The 25,401-nt window shown below is 39.7% G+C and overlaps 1 protein-coding gene across 8 annotated transcripts in view; it reads right to left on the bottom strand.

Annotated features, from left to right (window-relative positions):
- Positions 1–25,401, bottom strand: part of SPATS2L (spermatogenesis associated serine rich 2 like) — a 133,566-nt gene that overhangs the window by 55,210 nt on the left and 52,955 nt on the right. For all 8 annotated transcript variants that reach the window (XM_054209861.1, XM_054209857.1, XM_054209863.1 and 5 more), the window contains exon 2: positions 8,467–8,537. The gene's annotated coding sequence lies outside the window, so the exon portion shown is untranslated. The remainder of the gene's footprint in view (positions 1–8,466; positions 8,538–25,401) is intronic.

The following is a 25,401-nucleotide window of genomic DNA, read 5'->3' on the forward strand; positions in this document are numbered from 1 at the left end:
AACCAAACAGGTTAACTTTCAGTTTTTACAAACTACATATTACTTCCATTACCTGGCAAGCCATTCTTGCCAGGGGCTTGAGTCATTAAAAGTCATTTACGTTGGCTCCTATTTCAGCTCAGAATGGCACGCCAAGAGATGGTGTCGGTTAATTTGCTTCTGTGGTTGCCCAAGCGTGGGCTGTGAGAAGAGCATGGGATGGGAACGCTAACAGCAAGTATGTAATGTAGTAGTATACCTTGCCTCAGTCACAGCTGTTTCTCTAAACAGTAAGAACAGAGGGACAAAAGCGAATGTCAGGAAGTGTTCAAATTCACACTTGTTTTAGATGTTAAGAAACAAAATTATCACAAGGAATCAAACTTCCACCAGCCGACTGGCACAGTGTAATTATTAAAGTAAATTCCCAATCTTGGAATAAATCTCAAATTCAAAGAAACTCCTCAAGCTATTCACATTTCAGCTTACTTTCTGTTAAGTGTTCGAAGTCCACACAGTCTTTCCTTCTCTCCAGCTCAGACATCTTTGAAGAACCAGTTTATCATTGCTAGACATGCAGGGCAGATTCTCAGCAAATACAGGTTGAAGCAACTCCTTTGAATTCAAGGAGCTGACATGGACTTTCACCAGCTGCTTGCTGGGCCCACAGGACAGGACAACACAGCAGAGCTCACCCCAGCTGCAGACATAGAGGAAGAGCCTCTGGGCAGCGGCATTTTGAATGCAGTCGCCGGAGCTGCCCTGGCTGAGCATGCAGGGAAGCGCCACACTCATGATGACAAGTTGGCAAGTTTATGGTGAGCTTGGGGAAGGGAAGAACTTTACCAGAGCTCTGAAAGAGCTCCCTGAAGTAAATTGCTTTTCATGAATACTGATGAAGCCAGATACTCAACTAGAGGCAAGACAGATCTGAAGAAACCTTATGCAGCTAGGTCTCAGGTGAGTAACGTATGTTCAAAGCATATGTAAGCATACTTTACGAGTCAGTGAAATTATGCATATGCTTGAAGGTAAGTACTTGATTTATATGTGCCAGAGCAGTCTGAACCTTCCAAAACTGAATGCTGAAATTAAATGCAGCCTTTAATTTTCTAAGGCCAAGTCACGCCATATAGGTCCTTTGAAGTACTGTTCAAGAAGCATTCCTTGAACAGTATTTTGAAATATTTTTAATATATATATGTATACACACACACAAAATGTAGATAAAAACTCTAAAAAATGCTTACAAGTTCCTCTATTAAAATAACCTAATGTATGCCCACAATAAAGAGACACAGGTCCATCAGTATTTCCATGTTAACAGTACCCACAGAGTCACACACTACACTGGAAGCAATACCACTGCTGTTTTGGTATTCCCAGATTTACAACAAATGCTAGCCTTCCTCTCCTCCCCCCAAGGAAAATGTTGATTTCCTATGTTAACAAAAGGTATTCCTGGAAACGACAACAACAACAAGCAGCATTAAATAAGTTAACATATAATTACTTATTGTTCATGCAGTCCTTCAACCTAATTGCTATTACACATTAAAATAAGTGGTTATTACAGTATTTACTGGACTTTGAACTGTACTTCTTTAGAGGGAAAAAACCACCAGAAACCAATTATTCTTTTCAGCTGAAGCCCAGACTACCCAGGCACACCAAAATTAATTGTAAAAGTACAGTCAATCAATGCAGGCTGTGTACTGCTAAAAATATGCAAAGGCACCTTATCAAGTCTCCCCTCCCACCCCCACCACAATAGTTAGGAGACAATGCCAGAAAACTTTTCTGCTTCTGAAGGTCAGTAGCACAAGAAGTGTTGCCTGATGTGCATGAACTGAGGCCCTTGTTTAGCCAGGCATATAAGGGGCTTTTTAAAAAAAATTACAGATTTCTTAACTTGGCAAGGGCAATCCTGATAAAGCAAGCTATTTGACTAAGCCATGGAAATGAACACGGCATTTGCACAGCAAATGGAGTAATCTTATTAACAGAATAAAAAGAAGGTATTCCGATCATCTGTTGAAGAACATTTTAAAGAAAATAAATGTTTTATTTTGAGGGTACTTTTCTCAAAAACAGGAAAGATCAGTTTCACTGTACTGCATCTCTCAGCTCACCTCGTTTTGCCCGTTCACTGGAGGGCTAGAATCCCTGAATTGATAAAATCTGTGGCACATTAGACAGACCTTTACTTTGCATCTGTCTAGAATTTCTGCAAAGGAATACTTAGCATAGCTTTGTAGGATAAAGTAACATATTATTTGCTCCACAGAATCTGGTGTTCAAAAGCATCAAATTAAGCTCTCATTTGCAGTTACCAGCAATGCCCTCTAGCATTTCATCAGGTAACTAACAGATTCAACAGGTAACTAACAGATTCAACAGGGAAGCACACAGAAAAGCATGTTCTGTATGAGAACTTCAAAACTGCCCTAATTGCTAAATCTCTCTTCCCACTGCTGTTAATTAGTAACATCACAATAGCACTTACAAGCTCCTATATATTGCATGTAGGCACTATCAAAGAAACAGTGCCAGTTAACAGAGTTACCGCACTAAGCGAGCCAAATTTCAGCATCTCAACTTGCACTAGCCATCCTGTAAGCAGTAAGAACTGGCAGAAAATAAACCGGGCTGGCTAGGAATTTTCCAATCAAACAGGGGTTTTCTTGGGGTGGATGGGGTTACTTCATCATAACAGAAACATTTCTCAAGCATCTGCTAACAAAGCTTCTTCAAAAAACTAATAAAATTCCCTGTGAGCCACTTATCCTTCCACAGAGAGCTTAAATCACAGCAAACCTTGTGACAAGGGAAGTTCAACTCATCAAAGCAGGAAGTTACTGTGGTTTGTGCAGCCACAGAAGAGCTGACCACAGTGTTTATTGTCAAGCAGGGCCCTGTATCAGTCATGCCTCTCCTTCACTCTTCTAGAGCCACCCCAAGTAAAGGCAAAGGTGATTGCTGAACAGCTAGTCTCCTTTTACGTGTCTGACTGCATTTTCATGCAGGCATGCATAAAGTTATCATCTTCATTCACAAAGAGCCGTTCTGGCAGTCATTTGTACAGATTTCTCACCGCAGACAAAACCATGCAGTCAGGACTGCCACAAATTCACATCTCTGATTTAGCCACATACCAAAACGCGCAGAGCTGGCTCTGCAGGCAGCAGATGTGAGCTGTGACTAGGTTTTGTGGTTAACAGAGCTCTATCACTGGCATCTATAGAACCAAGGATTTTGGCTGAAGAAAGCTGGCTCTATAGTTGCTCAATATTTGGACTTTCCTCTCCAACAATGAGGAAAAAAAATAAAAAAAATAATCCATGTGTGAAAAGCAATTTACACAGCATGAGATTCAGCTCCACTGGCTGTCTTCCTTAAATATGCATAGTTGACACAGGTAGAGTTGTTCCAAGACCCGAACTTTATCCATCATTATTTTTCCAGGGCTTCTGCTCATTAACCGAGACCAGACAGTCTAGCCACCTTGCTCACAATCAGAGCACAGCAAACAGGGAATGCTTTGGCTCTTTTTAAACTGCCTGAACTGTGCGGTTGGAGTTAAAATACAAGAACTCTTTCACCACTTTATCCCCGCATACACCCTGCTTTTGGACAGGGCACAAATTACTGCCTTGGTCCTCCATTCTAGCAGAAGACACACTCCATCCTACTGCCCTCAGAGAAGGTGTTTGTTCCTCTGCTGCCGAGAATAAAGATATCCACAAGTCTTCCAACCTACTCCAAGTGCATGCTCCATAGAGAGAACAAAAATGCAAGCTATCACTAGCAAAGAAAAACTACTTGCTCTGATCACGAACCTGTACAGTAAGAACCATTTCAGAACATACTGGAGGAGGGCAATTCTGTCCTGCCTTCACTGTAGGCTGCTTTTTTCTGAATATGTTCACTCTTCCCCATCAATTCAAGGAAACCTTCATTCAAATCAGTGCTTCAGTATTGAAAAGCTATGAGAAATTGCATAACATCTTTTATGAAGTATCCTGGTTTGAGGTAAAACAGAATAAATTTTATTTTCAGTAATCTTAATTCTCAGTTAAGCCTCTTCTAACTCTCTGAAATTAACGGCATATTTTTCAGACAGTGTCTGCTTCCAGCAGATAAGATTTGATGTTTACAGTGAATTCCAAGGAATGGCATGCAGAGAGGCTCCTGCTTATGCTTACTGCTATAAGAACCAAGGTCAGCTAACTTTGTTATGTACCAAGTTAGAGGGTCAGAAGTAGAAAAGCATAGAGGGGTCGCACATGTGAGGAGGAGCGGACAGGACAGGTGACCCAAAACTGACCAGCAGGGTATTCCACCCCATATGCATCATGTTCAGTATAAAAGCTGGGGGATGAAAGGGGTCAGTCTCTATCTTCATTGGCTGGCATCTGAGGAGGGCTCTGTCTGTTTGTCTGCCTTTGACCCAGATCCAGAATCCAGTTCCTGTCCATCAGAGTCCAGTTTGAGACTTTCCCAGTGCCTGATGGTGATGTGATTGTCATTCTGGAAGCTTGATATGGGTTGTATAGATTGTATATTTTCTTATTAAGATTATATTTTATTTTTATTATTTTATTATTAATATTTCATTAGTTTCATTTCTTTTTCCACCCATAAGTTCTCTCCTTTCATTCTCTCTCCTCTGAAGGGAGAGCGGTCAAAGAGAGCGCCTGCCACTCATTCAGCGGCCAGTTCAGCCCAAACCATGACAATGAAGACACTGAAGTTTCAGTTTCACTGTGTTTACCGCATGACCAACTAAATCCAGTAATGTCACATCTCTCCTGGAACTGGATAGCATTGACTGACAAATCCAGCAAGAGATTTGAAGACGGCCACCTCAAACTCTTGCATTCAGACCCGTCACACTGCTATACATTCACCAAAGCCTTTGTGGTGCTTTTCACCACCAGGAACAAATGCTTACCCATCTTAGTATTAACAAAAGTGGGATAAAGAAGGGCCAGCAGCAACAAAAGAGCAGTCCAAACATCCTAAAAATAAACTCTTCAAGATCTCAAGAGTCTCCTTTAACTTCGATGATTTCCTCAGAAAATTCTGTGAAAGCTCAACCTGCTTTCAGTTTCAGACTTTGATATTGATCAAAGTGATCAGTGAAATCTAATCTGAATTATTTCTTGAGCTCTTTGCATCACACAGCTGCCAGTTATTTTTCATTGACAGCAGCATCCATGATCAAAAATAAAGTGTTGCAGGGAAGAACAGGATACTGACAGTAAAGTGATTCACTAAATTTTTTTTCAAAGTGAACTAAGATTTCATTCCTACTTCAGACCTTTTTGTTTTCTTTTTATTTTTCAATTTCCTAGGATAATCACATAATTCTAATTCTTAATGTTTTAATTTTGAAAGCATTTTATCTATCTAGTCTCATGATAAATGCAGACAATTCCATCTCAGAAAACTTGTAGAGTGGATTATTTTAAGGCATAAAATTATGTATTTATACAGGCAGTAACAATATGCATCTATAGGTAATTACAGAACTATCCACTTCTGAGATAATTTGCCTAGTGTGAACATCAGACCTTTATTCAGGCTTGGTTTTTGCAGGACAGAGTCAGCTTGAACACACAGCTCCTATTCAGAAAACCACTTAAGTGCTACTGAATTCCATCAAACTTAAACAAATGTTTTGAGACATTTTTCAGAGAAAAATTAATTTCAGCACATACTTAGGGTCTTTTTGAACTGTATCAGACGTGCTCATGATACTAATGAAAACATCACATCTGCACATGCAAGAAAACATTTTTAATCAAGAAAATTGTTCTTAAGATCTTACAATAGGATTTTGTTCTTCTGATAATTCTTTTTTTTAGTACTACATTAAAGAAGCAAGCATATCAAGTCTGGCTGGGATGGAATTAACTTTCTTTTTAGCAGCCCATACCGGGGGTACATACGGGGTATAGCAGCCCATACTGGGGTAGAGGAAGAAAAAGATGGGGTTTTTTGTTTCCAAGGTGGCTGTTGTTTGGAGATCGGCTGGGCACTGGTCTACCTGTGTGAGGTGGTGAGCCACCTCCTTTGCTTCACTTGTTTTTCCCTCCCGCCCCTGCCTTTTCTTCACCTATTAAACCAGTTTTATCTTGAGTCAACAGTTGTCTTGATTTTGTTCTTCCTGTTTTCTCCCCTTATCCCACTGTGAGGAGCTGGTGAGGGGAGTGAGCAAGCAGCTGTGTGGGTGCTTGGCTGCTGGCCAGGGTAAACCCACCACAGCGAGTCACACAGAAAATCCATTCCAGATTGGTGTACTATACTCCTCTTGGATGCCAGTGTAGAACTTGCTCCAATATTCAGTGTATACAATATTCTATTATTTATGTAGATATTTGTACGGCACTTTACATCCAAATATCTGAGCTGAGCACAATCCTTAGCACAACTCTACAGTCTGGGGAAGCATTTATTATTATCATTTTACTGACAGATAGTGGAGTGACAGTGGAGAAAGACCATAGGAAAAGATTTTCAGAGTTGATTAAAAATTGTGGCCTCGTTTCCAGGAAGAACATTTACACACACCAGCCATCTTTTAATAGCAACCTGAAGGTTTCTCAGAGCTGGAAAACCAGCCCTTTACAAGTGCGAGGGCTTTACTGACCTCCCCATTACTGCCTCTCCAAGTACACGATCTGATTCACAAATCTGGACCTGCACTAACAGGCCAGCAACAATTTCCCCATTTTCAGAGCCACAAGACATTATTTTGATGTGGAAGACCAAGTACAGTTGAAAAACTACCATCTTTTCACTGAAATCACTGAATGCCAGCACTGCGTTTCTGAGAAATCCCTGTGCTGTGCAACATTGCTGACAAGGGTGGAGATGCTTCCAAGGTATCTTGATCTCTAGGCAGGCCATCTGTTTCTGACAGCTCAAGGTCTGGTCAGGAACTGACCCAATGATTCACTTAGCTGTAGTAAATAGAGCTCATAGCCAGACAAGTAATATTTCATCACATACTTGGCCACACTTGGGATCAGCAGATGTGTAAGAACCACTTCGGGCATCCATATCTTTTCTTCTTTCCTTTGAGGAAGTCACACAGCTCACCGCTACTGAGTTTAGCATGCTAAACTATTAACTTACAGATTGATTCTCTTCAGCCACTCCCTGTAAAGCTTCCACTACCAAAAGCTTTGGAATTTTGCCATGTAGCAACTCTGTGTAAAAACAAGTTTCAAGCAAAAAATGCCTTCTGCCTATTTATTGAAATGTCTGAGCATTTCACAAACCTCAATACATAATCTATTTATCATCCTGACAACCATGCTCAAGTGCAGGAGTATTGTTATTTCATTTTACAGATATAAAACTGAGGCATTAAGTGATTCACTGAAGATTTCTCAGGAAGCTATTCATAGGGAACACAATCCAGATGTCCTAAGCTGCAAGTAAACTGGAAAACCTTAAAGACATTTGAAAAAAATAGTCATCCCCATTAGAATTGCACAGAATGATGAGGTCATTAGCTCACTTGTTACTTTGGCTTGGAACAGATTTAGCTTATGCTTTCATAACATGCTGGACAGAGAGAAATTGCCTACTTTCAGACACAACAGCAAAAGGAATTACTTCCTCTTGTTTGTGTTTAAACAAATATTTTCTTCAAAACAAGTGACAAAAAACATTGGGTTCAGACCACCTCTGAAGAGAGGCAATTGCAGAGGCCCCATTTCTCAGTTCTGTAGTCTACAGGTTTACCTAATAATTTTTTTATTTTTTTTTTAAATATGAAGCTGCCCTTTCCCACCATTCTCTGAACGTCACCTTGAGCTATACTTAGTGTGAGAGGATTTCAGAATACCAGTTCAGCAGAACTTTCAATTGCAAACCTTGATACACCTTCACAGCAGTTCAAACAATTAGAAAAAAGGAAAAGAGAAACAGCAGGACAATATAGTATGAGCTGATCAACTTAATGACACAGAGAAAGAAGAAAAAGGAAATAAAGTTATCTGGAGTGATGGAAGATAGACCCTGCAGACAAAACAGGATTGAAAGCAGCTTCCAAGATGTTCAAATAGGTTGCACTGCCCTGGTGAAAGAAGCCCCTAAAGTTCCTGGCTTCTTGTTCCCACGCCAATAGACCTATAAATAACGTATCTTCCAGTTTGTTACCCATCACACACGTGCAATGTGAAAGTGGGCACACTTACCCACTAATCTGTATATTTGTAAGAAGTGAAAGCTCCATAGTAAAGAATTTAGAAAGCACCATTTTACTAATTGTTGCATTGGTCTTTTTTTTTTTCCCCCTCCTGTGGTCACTCTGGCATGTGGCTCTATGATCAGCTTTAGCAGGATAGCTCAACAAAACGCTGAACTCAGTTGTAAAGTATAGGCTGAAAGCGCGACTTACAAGTTTCTGAACTTACCCAGTCACATGCCAGTCACAATCATCAGCAAAGAGAGGTATAAAAGGTATCTTACCAGTGAGCGACTCCAGTTTCTGCCCTTATTTTTCTATTTTCTCCAATGGATTGTATCTCCCGCAAAACCAGCTGGAAGTTAAAGAGAAAGTAATTAGTTAATTTACTCTTGATTTACTTCACTGCTCTCTCCTGGCAAAAAAAAAAATCCCTCATCCCCTTACTGCTCTGGTCAACACATGGGCGTGCTGATACAAGCCCTATAAAAACTGGTAAGGGCATCTATCTTCACTGCCATGAGAGCTTAGGCAATTACCTGAGCCTTGTTGTTAGCCCCATTCTTGACCACACATACAATTCTCCCAGCTAAAACAAATCCTTTCCTAAAACTAACACATATTTTACTCAAACTAGCCAGCACACTGGCATGTGCAGAAAGATAAACCTTAAATGATGCGAACTGTTCTACCCATTAATGCAAGAGAGCCATAGATGTAAGTTACAGTAACTCATCAGTTACTATCAAATCCCGCTGAGCAGCACCAGTGCAGTTTCAGTGTGGTCATTCTATAATAAGCAACAATATTATCTCAAGAATACCAACTCAGCTGAAACAAGGGAAGCCCGAACAGTGACACCAGCACTTTGCGCACAGCACCAGGCCTTTGCCAATTTGCATGTAAGTTTCAGAGGAGTTCTCCCCAATAGCTGAGTGCCTGTCTATGGCCATACACAGATGACTGGAAACTGATTTCCTGATTTCATTATCAGGAGGGGAAAAAAAAGAAAATTAATAGGTAAGTTTTGTACTCTTCTGCAGTTGCAAGAAGGCAGTCATGAACCGGTCTATGATTTAACCATGCATGCCAGACATGAATTTTTGCTTTCTAGTTGCTACTTAAGTGAGTTGCACATTGGTCCTTGTTTGCTTTGGAGGAAGATCTTTTCAGCAGTCCCTCAGCTAACCCTAGAAGTATAACACATTTCTGAACATCCTGACTGCTGAAATCAGCCTCTACTGAGCCACTACAACTGGATTGTCTTTGCAGACTTGTTTTTCCTTCTGTGTTAAAAATACTCACTCTCTGTAGTAGACTAGAAGCATGTAACTGCTGTCCTGTTTCATCCATTTTATCTTTACTGAAACTATTACATATTTTGCCAAAGCAAAGTTTTAGAGTGCAAAAGTCCCATCATAATCACAGGTTTTATTTTAAAGCAAGGCAGACAACTCTTAATTGCTTCTGCACCTGAAACAGCCAGGTGTTCCCTGCAGCACTTCACCTAGCACAGGGTCCCATAGCTTTAGGTCCTAAAATCCACTGCAATCTAAACGCACATTTCTGCATGGCGTGCTGAGTCGCAGTTATGTTCAAAATCAAAGGAATGAATGGAGCAATTTAAAATGTGATGCCTCAATGAAGAAACACAAGTACTCACACATGTCATAGTGTTAAAGAGCACTTCTGGGTGTTGGAATCTACACAACAGGCACAGATCCACAAGATGAATAGAGGGGCTGGAAACCTGGTGAGGGAAGCATACCTACTTCTATGCCTTTGGGCAGAATAGCCTAACCAAGAGCTCAGGAAGAGGCATATCCTATGGCCTTACCAGTACTTTGTTCTTCGGTGCAAGCAAGTGCAAGACTTGGCTATTCATTCCCTTCAAAGGCACATAAGGAAGGGCTGGGAATGCGGGAGATGCTGTGCATCTGCTTTGTCTAGTGAGCACCTGAATTGAGACAGACAAAGACAGCAACACTCCTAATGGTTACTGCATTTCTTACACCAACATATGGACATCTAACTCCTTCCAGTAATGTCTGTAGTCTGCAGGTGGTATTTTTAGGATTTAAACACTTAAATCAGATCCTGCACATTATTGTACTGAGGCACCCTACTGGTTCTGCTTTTGTCCTGCATAACACACCACCTGCTAAACCCCAGGTCTGATCATCTTCAACCCAAGTTGTGGGTCCAACTTCAGTGGAAAATTAAAATCTGTAAAATCAAATGGGAAGAGTTTTACAACTTAAAAAAAAAAACCAAAAAACTTTTTTTCCCTACTCAGTGAGTTGTTTTGACAATTTTTGTTCCCTTGAAGTTCATGAAAAATTGAAGACTAAAATGACAGGTAATCTCAGAACCCCGTTTTCTTGATGTGTCTCAGGTATGAAATACGGTCACTGGTATGAAATCATTCAAGTTAGAATTGTAATTCTTGTACTTTGAGGGCTGCTACTATTAAAGGCTATTTTAAAGGAACACAAGCAAAAAATTGAAGTGAAAAGATTTTGGTTTGCACCACTGTAAAGTAAAAAAAGCAGATAACCAAGACAGATATAAACCATGTGTAAAATTAAAAAAAAAAGTTTTATTGGACATTGTAAAGGTTTGTTCTTTCCAAACAATACCGCATCTATCAAGTTTGACCAAATGAGATTCTCTCCATAATTTTATTACCCTCCTAACTCACCATTTTGTCCTTACTCAATGTTCCATGGCATATTATTAAAGAAAACATTATGCAGGAAATAATGACTCAAGGGAGGAGAAAGGAAATCAGGAGTAAAGGTAGAACACTCACAAGGAAACTTATTTCACTTCTGTATTATCAAACAAAATACTGTTGCTTAATGTCTGCAAATGTTTAAGGTAATTTCCCATCATAATGAATGGTCAATTCTAGAAGTGATTTTTATATTCAAACAAAAAAGACCCTGAAATAGGAGAGCATGTTGTGACTTTGTGGACAAGAATATAGACTTTAAAAACAGCGGCCCACATCCCTCTGTGGCAGATCTATGGCAGATGAATGCCATGTGTGTGGAGATGACGTGAAACACCCTGTCAGAACCTTGAACCCGCTGTCCACCACTGCAGGGTATGAAAAGAACAGAGGCAGAGCTTCAGATATAACATCCCCAAACCTCACATCAAACAGAGCTCAGTGACATCAACTGCACCAAAACTAACATAAACAAAAAAAAGTAGCAGGAACCAGTGTTCATCACAGCTCTACAACCCTGGGGAACATACAAACAAACCAAACACTTAAATCCCTCCTGATCTTGAACTCTGACCTTTTTAACAGTTCCCTACTGCCAGTATTAATGTGACACACAACACATACAAGCACCAGAACCACATACTATGATTAAATTCTGGATCACAACAGCTATTCATAGAGATGGAGGCCTTAATAAATCTAAAGAGAAGAATCAAAGCATACCATGAGGTATGTAACACTCTGGACAGGAGCCCTTATTCTATATGAATCTTCATTACTCTTTGAAATAGTAAAGCAGGCTCTTTGACCACTTCTAGCCCTGACCTCAACCTTAACCTAAGGTTTCACAATACACTTGTCCCACAGAAGATATCAAAACACCAAACTCTGATAATTCCACTGTAGACTTATGAGCCTTCTAGATCCTAACAGTAAAAAATCCCTTCATTCCTGAGTACATACCCTAAACACAGTCCAGTGTTAAGTACAGTCCAGTGACAAAGATTAGCACTGAAATTACCTGAAAGTTATTTGACTCTAAATCAGCTCTTACCTTTGTGGTAGTCAGCAGTAAAATAAAGTCCTCCAGTCCTAAATAAAAACTCCAACTTAAAACATAGCTATCATCCAACACAACTCCAAATTTAAGCAGAAGCCATGAGATCCTGCCTGCAGTAGCCTGCGTACAAGCAGAGAGATACTGCAGGGCTGAACATTAAACTGAACTCAACACTACATATTCACAAGCTCAATAAAAGATTACCATAGGGAGGAGTGGAAGACTTCAGTTCTGCTAGCTTGCAGGGTTCAATGCTCAATTTAATTTTAATGTCTCTACCTGTCACTTCTACAATTAATGTTAAGAATAGTTTATTTGGGTTTTGTTTTGGGGTTTGCGTTTTTTGGGGTTTTTTCCCCCCAAAAAATTAAAAGCTAGGTTTATTACTAGAATCTGAGACATGCCAAGCTGGGATGAATGCTGGTAACAAAAGGATATAATGGACTATGGCTCATTTTCATTGAAGAATATTTCTCTGGTGAGGCTACTGATGGAACATCTAGTGTGAGGAAGCAAGCTGACAGAAGGCAGGAAATCTTGTAACAAATGGTGATATGACTGCGTGCAGAAGCTATTTGGAGTCTGCTGATACACACAAAAAAAGGGAAATTTTGTTGAAGGTTTTAGCACCTGGATTTTTTGGACATTTTTTTGTTTTTGATTTTGGCCTAGCAAGTGCCAAACACTTCTGTAATTGCCAATGCAGTTATTTAGCACATGGAAAGCAAACCTCCATGCCTTTGACAATTAGTCAAACCTTAACACATTTAGTCTCAACCTTACGCATGATGCGGACTGTAAGCTCTGATGTAGCCAAAGCAAACAAAGGGTGCTCCTTGTCTGTCACTGCCACACTTCAACACAGCTGCAAGATTCCCATTTTGCATCTCAGTATTCAGTCAATTAATAACAACATCCTCCAAAGCTGAACTCTACCTGCTTTTACAACTAATCCACAATGTTCCATTTTGTACACTGCAGTTTCCAACTCCAGCCAGGGGATGCAGTGTTAAGGATACTCAGCAGGATCCAGCCTTCAGAGGACAATTCATATTGACATTTACAATGCGCATTTCTTATTACAACATAAGATGCATACGATTATAAAGCAGCATAAGCTCCCTGACTAAAGCCCTTCTCATCTGATATTTGCCAAAGATTTTATAGCAAAAGAATCTGTTGATTTCAGCATTGGGAAACAACCAAATAAAAGTTTCAGGATTGGACCAGCTCTCATCCTACGCCAGATTTCTGTCCAGTGACACAAGTGGGATAACAATACCACAGTAGGGCAAAGGAGAGGATCCATGATCAACACTGGTCCAGGAGGGGCTTACAGTAAATACAGAACAGCTGCAATGAGGAGGAAAACTTGTAAACGCTGTGTGGTCTTGTCAAGGAGAAAAAATGTTCTTGAAGGCTGTCATAGCAGAGAGTCAGCAATGTAATAAGACATACAACTGGCATCACTTCAGTTTCAGCCAGCACGAAATAGCATGGTTTAAAAAAACAAATCAACTCTAGTGTTTACCGTGATCTATACCTCTTAAAGGACTTGAATATCCAGTCCTTCTAGCCTATGAAATTCTTCCTGGTTGTGTGGGAACTTTGGTGTGAGCTAGAGCATCGAGATGTACCTCAGACTCTTTACAGATACCTTTTTTAAAAACAAGTCCACATGTAGAGTCTGGAAGCACCTTTATTCTCCTAACAGTGATTTGTCATTATTTCAGTCTATTATTCCTCCTAACCTAATGCCAATCAATGTTTTCCTCCCAAAGCATTAAGGGCCTAATCCAATTGTCACCGACAGAACTGGAGCTGGAACGGACCTGTAACAGAGACATGCATGAGCCATATGACACATTCAACACCACACAGTTAAACACCTAGTATCTCACTGGATGAAATATGTCTCTTAGAAGTCAGTCCACTGCCAGAAGAACTGGACCCACTGGAAACCCAAAATGATTAGAGGACTGAGTTGTGGGTCCCATTAAAGCATTAGCTCTCACACAATGAGCACAAGGCAACACTTAGAAGTTCTACTTCCTATAAGAATTGCTGTTTGCTTCCTACACTTTCCGTACTGCTGAAAGATGGGAATAGTTTTTTCCACAGCTGGGAATGTTTTACTTGGATGCATTTATTTTTCCTCAATCTCTGGCTGACGCACAGATATCTCCATTTATTTCAGTTTTCTCCACTCTCAGAAATGGTAAAAGGGTTTCTGTAACCAACTCTAGGTACACTGTTAATGACCCTAGTAGATTTATGGAAAGCTCTCTGTTCAGCAAGAAACTCATCCATACATTCCCAGAGAAGCCTTATTTTGGGAATTAACTTAATTAAAAGAAACTTATACTAATTTGTAACATATCAATAGAACGTCTGTCTCAGAGTTGCTATCTCAGCCTGAAAGTGATAAAAAAAGAAATCATTTTTATTTTGCAGAATTATTCCATGGAACAGGGAACACAACAGAAGAGTTACCCAAGCACCTATGCTATATTCAGTTCTCAGAGTGTTAAGAGTGTATAACAAAGTGTTATACTTTGTTAAAATCAGCTAATTGGATTTAAGATGAGAATTTTCCCTGAAACATGAGTCCACATGCCAAAATTACTCTCCTAAGGGCAGGAGAGCTACATTTGGAAATATTCACAAAATGACATGAGATCCTCAGCCAAACGGTTATGAAAGTTCTTCATTATTATCATTACTAAAGAAAATATTCCCTAACACGTTCCAAGTTAAGCTTTGCCCTTTTCCCTGCCCTGAACTGAGGATGCACATAAAGTATATCTGAAGAGGCAGTATCCCAGCTGGAGTTAGTAAGGCTGCCCGATGACACATGCCATTATTTGTTATTCCTTGCTTCCAGTCAGGATTACAGCTTCTGAACTTAATGAGTCTGTACAGAATCCTAGAAGTAGTCCAATATACTGAAAAAACATATTTAAAACAGAAAGACTTTGTGAGTAGCCAAGTGAATACTTGAGGAAAAAAGTGATCTTTAAAGAAGCTGTAGAGGATTTACAATTCTGTTTTGTTTGGATCAGTATAGTAGCCTAGTCCATAAATAGAAACATTTTTTTTCTTTGTGTATGTGGTTTTTTTTTTTGTTTTGGGTTTTTTTTTTTGTTTGTTTGTTTTTTTTTGTTTTTTTTTTTTTTTTTTTTTTTTTTACATTGGCTTTGCTTTATTTGAGAGTTGTGGGAATGATGGTAACCAAGCAACACCACAAAGCTGGACAGCCCTGGTTAAGACAATTGCTGATACCCTGATGAGCCAGGATATGTTCAGTGCCTAGGGGAGCTATGGGATCTCCATTTTGGTACACCTCAGGGGCCATGAGATCCTAAGAAGAATGAGTAAAAGATTCCATAAAATCTGTGGACTCTCCATGCCTCTGGGTGAAAACTGTCTCCTCTGAATTGAATTTTGCTGCCACTGTGAGTTTTACTTGCCGTTTTTGCACACTGAAAGGTCAATCTGCCAGGAAAGCTTCCTCTTAGTGAGGTTAGGGAACTCAAAAATACTGTGTTTCGGACAGCATAAGCATTAACAAGTTAAAAATAACCTCCCCAGTCTTAATAGAAAAATCAGCGTGGACCCACGTAAATTTGAGTATGTTAGTTTACACAGAACATAACCTGATAAATAATTCTAAAAGACAATCATAAAAAGTGTAACTAAGTTCCAAAAAATATGCACAATGTCATTTTCTAGGCAAAAAACTATGCTCCCATTCATCTCTAGCAAATCAGAACACTTAAGCATTTTACACAGCTTCTACAATTAATGACAGTGGAAATACCTCATTTTCAATTAAAGTGCAATCATCACTATTTTCAAACTGGCACATCCTCCATGTAATCTGTCTTCAGTCTCCCGACAGAAGGACAGAAGTTTCTGAAGGAAGTAAGACTTCATATTTTGCACACTTAAGCAAAATCATTGTGCCCTCACTCTGTCAAATGTTATTTATTCAGCACTTTAAAGCAATTTTTTTTAACTGCTCCAAAACCAAAGTAGACATTTTCTTAATAACAAAGACAATATATATATTTTTGTATATACATTTCAAGATATAATTATATTCTGAGAAAGAGAAGTATGGAAATGGTGCTTTTTTAAAACATAGTTATTTGCTCATCCAAATAAGCAGTAGGAAGAGAAAATACGTGCATATGCTTTTAACTAAATGTGGGATTATTTTAGGAGACAAAGGGTATCTACTGAACATAATCAATGCATCTGCATCAAGGCTGCAGATGCTGAGTTTATCCTGCAATTAAGTAGCTTAATATCACAGGTAAGGCAGTGAGATCAGTACCAAAAGCAATATAGTACAGCCACAGCAAACATGCACTTAACATATGAAATATGCAGATACTGTGAAATTTACAGGGTGCATTAAAAAATTCAACCCTGAGGAACCAGTTTACAACTTTTCCTGATACTGATACCCAGTCCATACTGGGTTTTACTGTGTTCTGCCAGATATCAGAGACTACAATAAATAAGAGTTAAAATCACCAAAAAGCCCCAACTAGAGACTACATCTAAGGATGTTCCCTACAAGTTACACTGAGACAAAGAGATAAGGGGGCTTCAGGGGAGTTGGGTATACTGCCAACCTCACTATGCTTGTGATAAAAACATCACACCATGCATGTGAGAAGAAGAACTTTTCATCAACCCTAGGTCATGTCATAAAGACAGTGTTGATTCTGCCTTTATGACAATGCAAGTGGACATGAAGTCCAAAGAAGGAGACGGCATCTCCTAGGAATCCTTACTGGAAGGTAGCCCAACCAAGGGACACACACTCTGTATCACCCACTGGAGCAGGTACCGCACCCTGCTCAGACAGCACCCATTCTACCCAGGGTCCAGTACTGCAGCAGCAATGGGACCCTCAAGTCTGATTCCACCTCACTCCATCCTAGCTGACCTAATCTCTGTAAAGGAGCAGGATTGAGAACTCCCAGCCAGCTTTGTCTCAGCAGTTTCACCCTCTTCTCCTTCCTGGCACTCCTACAAGACCTGAACACAACCATGAAGCATGTTTTATAGTATAAAGCTCCTGGGATTAGATATATTCCTTTTTATATAAAACTCCAATCCTCACCTCTCTCCATTTAGAATGAGGAAATAGCCTCTATTCTTGTTGCATACAAATTCTAAGAATGGGATCATAACAAACAAAAATGAATAATGAAATCAATTTACAAATGTAAATATAACTCTAGCCTCTTTTGAAGTTTTAATAGGAAGGAGGAGCAAAATTACCCAGGGGATCTTGGTCAGACTCAGTCATGGGCGTAAATGAGATCTCATTCCCATGTGGTATTTCACATCACAAAGGAACGCACACAGAGCTCTCGCAGCCCTGAAACAGAAGGTTCCATGAAACACTAATTTGTACGTCAAAGCAGCCTTTTCATGGGAATGACATACAAATAATAAAATAACCCCCAAAGTTTTGAAGCAAACTTCTCACGCTGCAACTTACTGTTTCCTTGATGATTTAAATATTTTGGCCTAGGCTTCAGCTGAAACGCTTGTGTCAGTGTTTTACTGACGAAGTAATTTGCCTAAAATAAAGCAAAAATACAGCTTGGTTTTCTTCTCTGCTAATGAGCTTGGATAAAAGTGAGTGAGTGCTGCTGCAAATCTGGAACGCCTTCAATAAACTCAGATATACCCTACGCTAAAGGAAATCAGATTGGCATAGCACCTTCTCAGTTGATTGGCATAGCACCTTCTATATAGATCATTTGTTCAGAATTCCTGTCTGTATTTATTTTCCTAGGAACAAACATGTATTTACTGCTGACATTGAGCCTCAGCAACTGACTTCTGACTTGGCACCTCTGTTCCAAGTGCCTCTGAGATACCAAGAGTAAAGTTTCTTCCAGCAATATCCGCTCACCCCCAAGACATAGTCTGCATATTTTATGGTACACTAAAAAAAGTAACATGTTACATTTAATGACAGAAAGCTGCACGGAAAACATTATGTGCACACAATATGGCCAAGCTACCACCTCTAACACAACCTTTGCTTTGTGAACTATCAGAACTCGTTTGTTTTAGCTTTGCAGACTCATAGTACATTGATGTTACTTATTTTTCCATTTTATTTCCTAAGATTTTTTCCTGCTTAAGTATAAGAATAAAAATAAATATGACTACAGCCTACCTTTCTTGTTTCCAAGGTCTCCTCACTTTCACAGATGGACCTGCGTGGTATAGGCTCTGCTCACATCACCCATGAAATCAACTCAACATCATCCTGTTAACTCTAGTCCTCAGTATGAACAGCTGAAGCTTTCACATGTCAGCAAATACCTCAACATCCATACCTGCAGATTTCACACACGCATGCTGCCTGACTACCTTGATCACCAATTAAATACATCTCCTAGTGAATTACTGAAGTCAATGAACTTGAGAAGCCATACGAGCAGCTCCTGGTGTATATTCAGGACTACAACACATTGTAAAAGCTGGCCGTTAAAAGCAGAATTACCAAGTTCGAAAGCAAGAATGAAATTATTACATCTTTTCACATCTTGTATATAATTAAATGCCTCATTTAACAGAAGTCATACTAACAGTGAATTACTAGTATTCAAGCCTGCCCTGAAGTATGGCTGAAAATCCACTGCTGTCACTCTCAGTTATTTCCTGACAGCGGTATCTGATTAGGGAGCTGACACACCTAAAGGACTATGAGACCCACCAGATCAGAAATCGTGTGTTAGGTGCACGCTACTTTGCATCCAGAATTGACTGGAGGTATGGCATGATTTCGAGAATGAGCTTAGAAGGAAGGAAAAAGAAAAAAGGAAAGAAAAAATGCAGACTTCTGAATTTTTAATTTCAATTCCTGTTTAGAGTAGAAGACTTTCAAAACATCATATGCTTTAATTACATCTCTAAAGAGAAAGTAAAGGGAGATGAGAAGAAAGGTGGGGTTTTTTTAAGGCAATAAAAATACTTTTTATATGGGAAAGACATTTTAATATGTGGGTGTGGTAGGTGAGAAACAATTATTTTAATCTCTCATTTTAAAAGGGTAGCAGATGGAAACAAAACAGCCACTCTACATTGTATTAGAGGCCAATTTTTTACCCAATTCCCTATGATCGTTGTCAAAACTTCCAGCATAAGGGAAGGAATAAAGAAAAAACTCAGTGCACAATCAATCTGTTCAACTCCACCCCCAAAAATAAATACGCTCCAAATGCAAAAAAGAAACATGAACTATCATAGAACACAACACATAACGCTTGCCTGCTAAGGAACAAACATGAAACTGCTAAAACTGTCTTCCTTCAGTGTTGTTGTTTTATGGCTAAGTAAAAAGATCACAGAAATTTAAGGAAAACCTTCAAACTTTTGGTATGTCTAAATATATCAAAATATATAGTTACTTTATATTATTTATTATATAAAATAAAAAAATATTAAAAGCCTGAAGACAGAACTAGAATATAAAGTCCAACAGTTTACCAAAAAATACCATTATCTGGTCCCTCTCACATGCCTGGCATTTAAGTAAGAGCAGACTTCTGTAAACATAGCCTATCCTTAGGATACTACTTTGACCTAAATTTGCGTGCTATGGTATCATGGGAGGGTAATGGATAGAGACATTGGGAAAAAACCAAAAACCCCAACAACGAATCAAATAATAATTCAGAACTTGATCAAGGTAAAGCCCCAGCGAGCGTGCCAGGATGAGGGAGGCAATGTAGCAGGGGCTGGGCAGGACCTGCGATTCAGGTTGCTTAATAAACATTACTTAAACCAATAGAACAGTCATGTATTTTCATCAGTTCAGTCATGTATTTTTTCATCTTTTATGTAAGAGACAAACTCAGAAACTGGCAAATCAATTCTCACACAACTAGAACAGGATTCCCAAAGAATTAATACCACAAGAGAAATTGTTACTAAGGAACTAACACTTACTAAGCAACACAGACAAGTTTCCAGAGACTGACGTATTGCTTTGGCTCTACTCTTTACATACATATTGCACATGAAATGGAATTGCAGAGCCATTTTTATAACAGTTCTGAAAGATGCACTCTCTGTATGAGTGTTTTTCTTCTGATGGCCTGTCATTTTAGTGATGAGAGGTTCAACACACTTAAGCTCTTTATGTTTCTCACAGAGGAATGTCCACATCTGTCAGTAATCACTTGAGTATTATCACATGGCTGTTAACACGTAATGGTTAGGACCTTTTTAGCAGTTCTCTTCTTGGCTTCTCCTTTCAAGGAATTATGAGAACTCTTTTACTCCACACAACTTCAGAACAAATCTTTTATACAAATTATCAGCTTGGATTCGTTACTCACTTCAAGGCAAAAATTAACATCACCTTATTTTTCATATTTTGTTTTAAAAACAAAAAAATCCTAGATTATAATCAAAAGCAAATAGACTCCTGGATGGCTCCATGTTTCAGCCTATACCCTGAATATGGAAATAGTGTTCCAAATAATTTAGGGAGAAGGATAGAAACAGGTAAGGGCTGGATCTCATTCCTCCTCCTAGGTTGATCCTGGTTATCTATGAAAAGGTAAATCCGGTAGACTCTTTCAAGGAAGAAGCAACATGAAAATTTAAATCTGATATATAAAAAAATCAGAGTCAGACCAGAGTAAATGATACTATCTTTATCTCTGTATGTATAACAAGATAGATCGCACATACGCTTCTTAGACTTCCTTGTATCACATGTGTTGAAAATCTTAGGTAGCAGCATTCAGATAGAGCTGAATACGAGTGACTGATTTATTCCCATCCCATCACTGCCTTCTGACTGCTCTTTGGATGTTTCATTTAACTACACACAGTTTATTTGTATACTCTTTTGTGTGTGTGTGTTTTTTTGTTTATTTGGGTTTGTTGTGTTTGGTGGGGTTTTTTTGTTTGTTTTTTAGACTTTAATCCACGAGCAGGTACCTTTCTATATTTGTATTGACAAGGAGGGTTAATAATTTATGGCCTGTCTCTTAAGGAGTCCATCTGCTGTTCAAGAGCCTATATAGTATATCTCTCTATTTTCCATTTCAATTAAGAGCAGATTCCTTCCCAAATGTCTTTTCTGCAGCCAGTACTGCAATCTGAAAATGTCCACTTAACAGCCCCTGAGATCCCTCCCAGAAAAATCCTAAACTAGCAAAAGGCAAAGCCTTTTATGGAGTCCGGTACCAAATTTGTTTAAACACAAAATCCAACAAAACCGGCACACTCAGCCACAGTCACCCCAAACCACCCCAGCTGCCAGCTGGCGCCAATTCCAGCAGTTCCCCATGCCTGCCATAAGTCCTGCAGGAAGAATGCAGCTCTGCAAGAGCCCTGCTCACATACACATGTAGTGAAGCACATTCATCACAATCCCACCTCACAGCCCAAGACCTGCCCTTGTCCAGGTCTTTTGGCAGTGCAGAAACCAGCCCTTGCTACAATGCCATTTGACCGTTTCCCTCTATTAAACCACTTCTGAAGAGTTGGGCTCCGACTTCACAGGCAGCTCAGCGAGGATGCAGAGCCTGGTGGGCTAAGTTCAGCAAAGAATGAGCACTACACCATGATACAAAATGCCTATTTTTTTCATAAGTAACAGCGATCTTGAGTTTTTTCTTTTTTAATTTACAGAAAAGGAATCTTTAATATCAGGCTGAGCTGCTCTCCAAAAGGAAGAAAATATTATTCCGTTAAAATAGTGAATGATAGTTTAAAGGTGTGCTATTCAGTTTAATTAATGATTACATTTACATTGCTTCATTCCTTTAATATGGTGCAACAATGGTAATAACTAACCTTTTTGCAGTTTAATAGACCTTGCAACTGCAAGACGATCCCTCTTCCATTTAAGAAGGCCCTTGTTATAGCTTAATAAATCTGATTTTGCTCTTTGGCAATTCTCATTAAAATGCTTTGGAAGGTATAACCATTCACCTGCAGCCTGATTTTCAGAGGACCTGACTGCACACAATTTAAATTAAAACTTTCTGCACTCAACATCTCTGAAAATCCAACACCAGCAATGCAATTACAAGTTTCCAACCTCTCCTCATCTACAGGGTAACATGCAAAATAATCAGGGTCAGATACAGTGTAACTTAAGAGAAGTGAATAATGTGTTAAAATGCTAACATGGGAACCTCAACTCAGCCCATTAGTGTAGAGAAAGGCAACCCATCATTCTTTGTCAAGTGATGGCAGTGCAATGGATGAATTTACATACATGACCATCTGTTGCCAGATTAGGCAACAGCAGAGTGACTTTCCAGGCTGCCAAATGCCTGTCCTTGTTCAGAACTTCCTTGGTTTTGTAGGCTTACTCTCCTTACTACAAATAAAATACAACACTTCACATTATAGAGTACCCTTTACCCCAAAACACTCTGTGGACTGTGAGCCCTCTCACAGAACTGCCCAAAGTTTCAGGACTGCACGGTAGTAAACACAGGACTAGTGGAGTGAAAGGCAGCACTGCTGCAGCCTGCGCCACAGCTGTGTCTCTCATGCCGTATTCTTGGTTAAGGACGTAGAGCCAAACTCACTCACATCAAAAGCGCTACAAAACTTCTAATACATATACAGTTCTGATAAGACCTAAGTTTGAAATATCCCTTTCCCCAGAAACTAAGCTGCAGAAGACCTACACTGCACCTATTTCAGACACGTGAAGGGCTTGTGTGTCTCATGACAGGAAAAAATTGTGAGGTTACAGGCCACGCTGTGAGCCAGACCCAACAGTACACCATTAGAACCATCTTGTATCAAAAAGCCCAGTAAACTTAATGTAAAAAATAACTACACAACTAAAAAGGGAAATTTAATATAAATACTAAAAAGATCATAAGGTCAGATACTAATTTTACACCAGTATCACGGAAGTGGAACTACACTGATGTTGATGATTTCCTTTCTTCAGCATGCGCCAGAAAAGCTATGACATTTTTCCATAGTCCCTTTTCACCTAAAGATAAACACTAGAGAGCCAGAGCTCTTCCGATTGTCTGCTCAGCTCAAGGTTTCCCCAACATGTCACTGTTTGGATATTTATTTTACTTCTTTTAGGATAAAATAATAATTACTACATTAAAAAAAAAAGTCAGTGCAGCTAAAATAATCAACTCTATGCCAACCAGGTTTTCTAGGCTTATGCAAAACCTTCCGATCCACCAGCAATTTGGTAAAGAATCAGCATATGTAGGTCAACGAGGCACAAGAGCATGGATATTAAAGACAGGTGTGTGGTTTTAGCAACAGATAAAGGGAGAACTGTTTTTATTGAGTGACAAGGAAGCAATGACAATGAGCCAAACTCTGTACTTGTGGATTTCAGTGAGCATAAGCCCCAAGAGAACCTTGGTCTAAATCAGTAACGTATGAACTGCTGCAAATCCATCATTTCCGTGAGATCCTTAACCAAAAGGCCACACCTGAGGAAAACCCCCATCAGAACCGGGGAAGCCCTGATCTTGTATTACCATCATTGCATTACACAGAAAAGATATTCCCTGTAAATCCCCCATTTCACCCTCACCTCACAAGCTTCCATTCCTATTTGAGTATCTAAACAGACATGGTCAAAAACCTGGTGCCTTCTGACTGCCAGAGCTCCCTCCAGGCCCTGGGATCTTCCCTGACCTTCCTCCCTCACCATGGCTCCTTCCAGCCACCATCATCTGCTCTCTTCACTACTACAAACCTCCAAGCACTCTTCTTACACAGCAAGCAGCTGCTCTAGTTCACCTGTACTTGCCTCACACTGCAGACCTCTTCATGGCACCATTGACAGATACACCTCTTGCCCTGCCCATGGTACAGCTCCGTGCATTTCATAGTACACCTAATCTTTTGACTCCTTATGTTTCAGACCAAGCTGCCTATCTGTTTGCCAGACGATCACCCAATCCTTTCTGGTTTCCACTATGTTTGTATACAATGTAATTTGGCTATTGTGGAGGAAGAAACCCTCAAGTTCTTTGAGGATTTTAATGAGAAGTAGGTTTCCTTCTTTCACTGCACTAACAAAGTGGCTGCAGTACATGGGAAACCTCAGGAGCTGCAGGAACAGACGGGGAAGCCTCTTTCCACCTGAGTGCATACAAGCACTCTGTTTCCACACCATCCTTCTCCTCATCAACTCCAGAGCAAGGAACATAACCTCTGGTCCTAACACCAAAGCACAATTCCATGCCAGCAGCTTAACAAACCAGCCAACTCAAAACAATTTCTAGCCAGCACTAAGTTATTATTGGAACACAGAATTACAAAAAAAGGCAACATTTCATTCAGACCGAGTCCTAAAGATCACTAAATCAAATTCTGCACAGGCTAGTATTACTGCACAAGATAGTTATTCTCTTCATCAACACAGAAAGGAGAAGTCCCACGGCGATAACATTTTTGGACTTGTAGGATTTTCCACCGCTAGTATAAACCACAGTCTCTAAATACATTCCCTCTCAGAAGTACCACCACACCCAGACTGCATGTGCAAGGCTTTTATTGCATGTACAGTGCACCATACACAGCATGGTAATTTAAATACTAAAAGTGGACAGTTTAAGTGTAGTGCAGAAACGGAAGCTACAAACTGAATGTGTGTATGGCAGTACATACTGAAAGCTGGTTTTATATATTATTAAGAAGTAATTCAGCCTGAAACAACCGTTTGAGTACCTGCTTGAGCTTAGAGTCACCCAAAGTCCAAATACTCTTTCTTGGCAGTTGTACCAAAACCCATAAGAAAGCCTCAAGTTCTGATCTGCTGCCCCATTAGCTATCAGCATGTATCACGTCTTCAGCAGCAATAAAAGCCACATGCCACGGAGAGCACTCAGGCGGACACCCCAGCACTGAACCTACAGGGCAAGCTCTGCACAGGTTTCTAACAAAATCAACCAGAATCCTGAAGAGCTACCATAATTCAGAAACATCTCATAGAACAAACACTAACTTTTGGTGCCATTCCAGGTGAGATTCAGTCGAACAGCATAAATCCTTACATGGATTTTGCATAAGGTTGGGACAACAAACACCAGCCTACGTGCCCTGAATGTGGGGTGTTTATTTTGAAATGCTGCCAGGCAGGTTGGCCTTACCAGCACAGAAGGATAACAACTTGGCGAGACTGCGCTGTCAACACAACAGTGGCAGCAGCTTCTTTAATGCTAACTCAAAACACACCCACAACTTTCGAGGACAGTCACCTTCCAAGAAATCATACTCACAGTCCACTTGGCCACACACAGCACACAGATAGCATTGCTCAACGCCACTCAACATAAAACGGCATCAGCCCTCTTAGAAGTATAGTTCATGGAAACACCAGGTTTAAGTTACCACTTATAGAAAAAAAAAAGAAATAGAACAGAC

Source organism: Rissa tridactyla, chromosome 7 (genome assembly GCF_028500815.1).
Source record: "Rissa tridactyla isolate bRisTri1 chromosome 7, bRisTri1.patW.cur.20221130, whole genome shotgun sequence".
Taxonomy (NCBI): domain Eukaryota; kingdom Metazoa; phylum Chordata; class Aves; order Charadriiformes; family Laridae; genus Rissa; species Rissa tridactyla.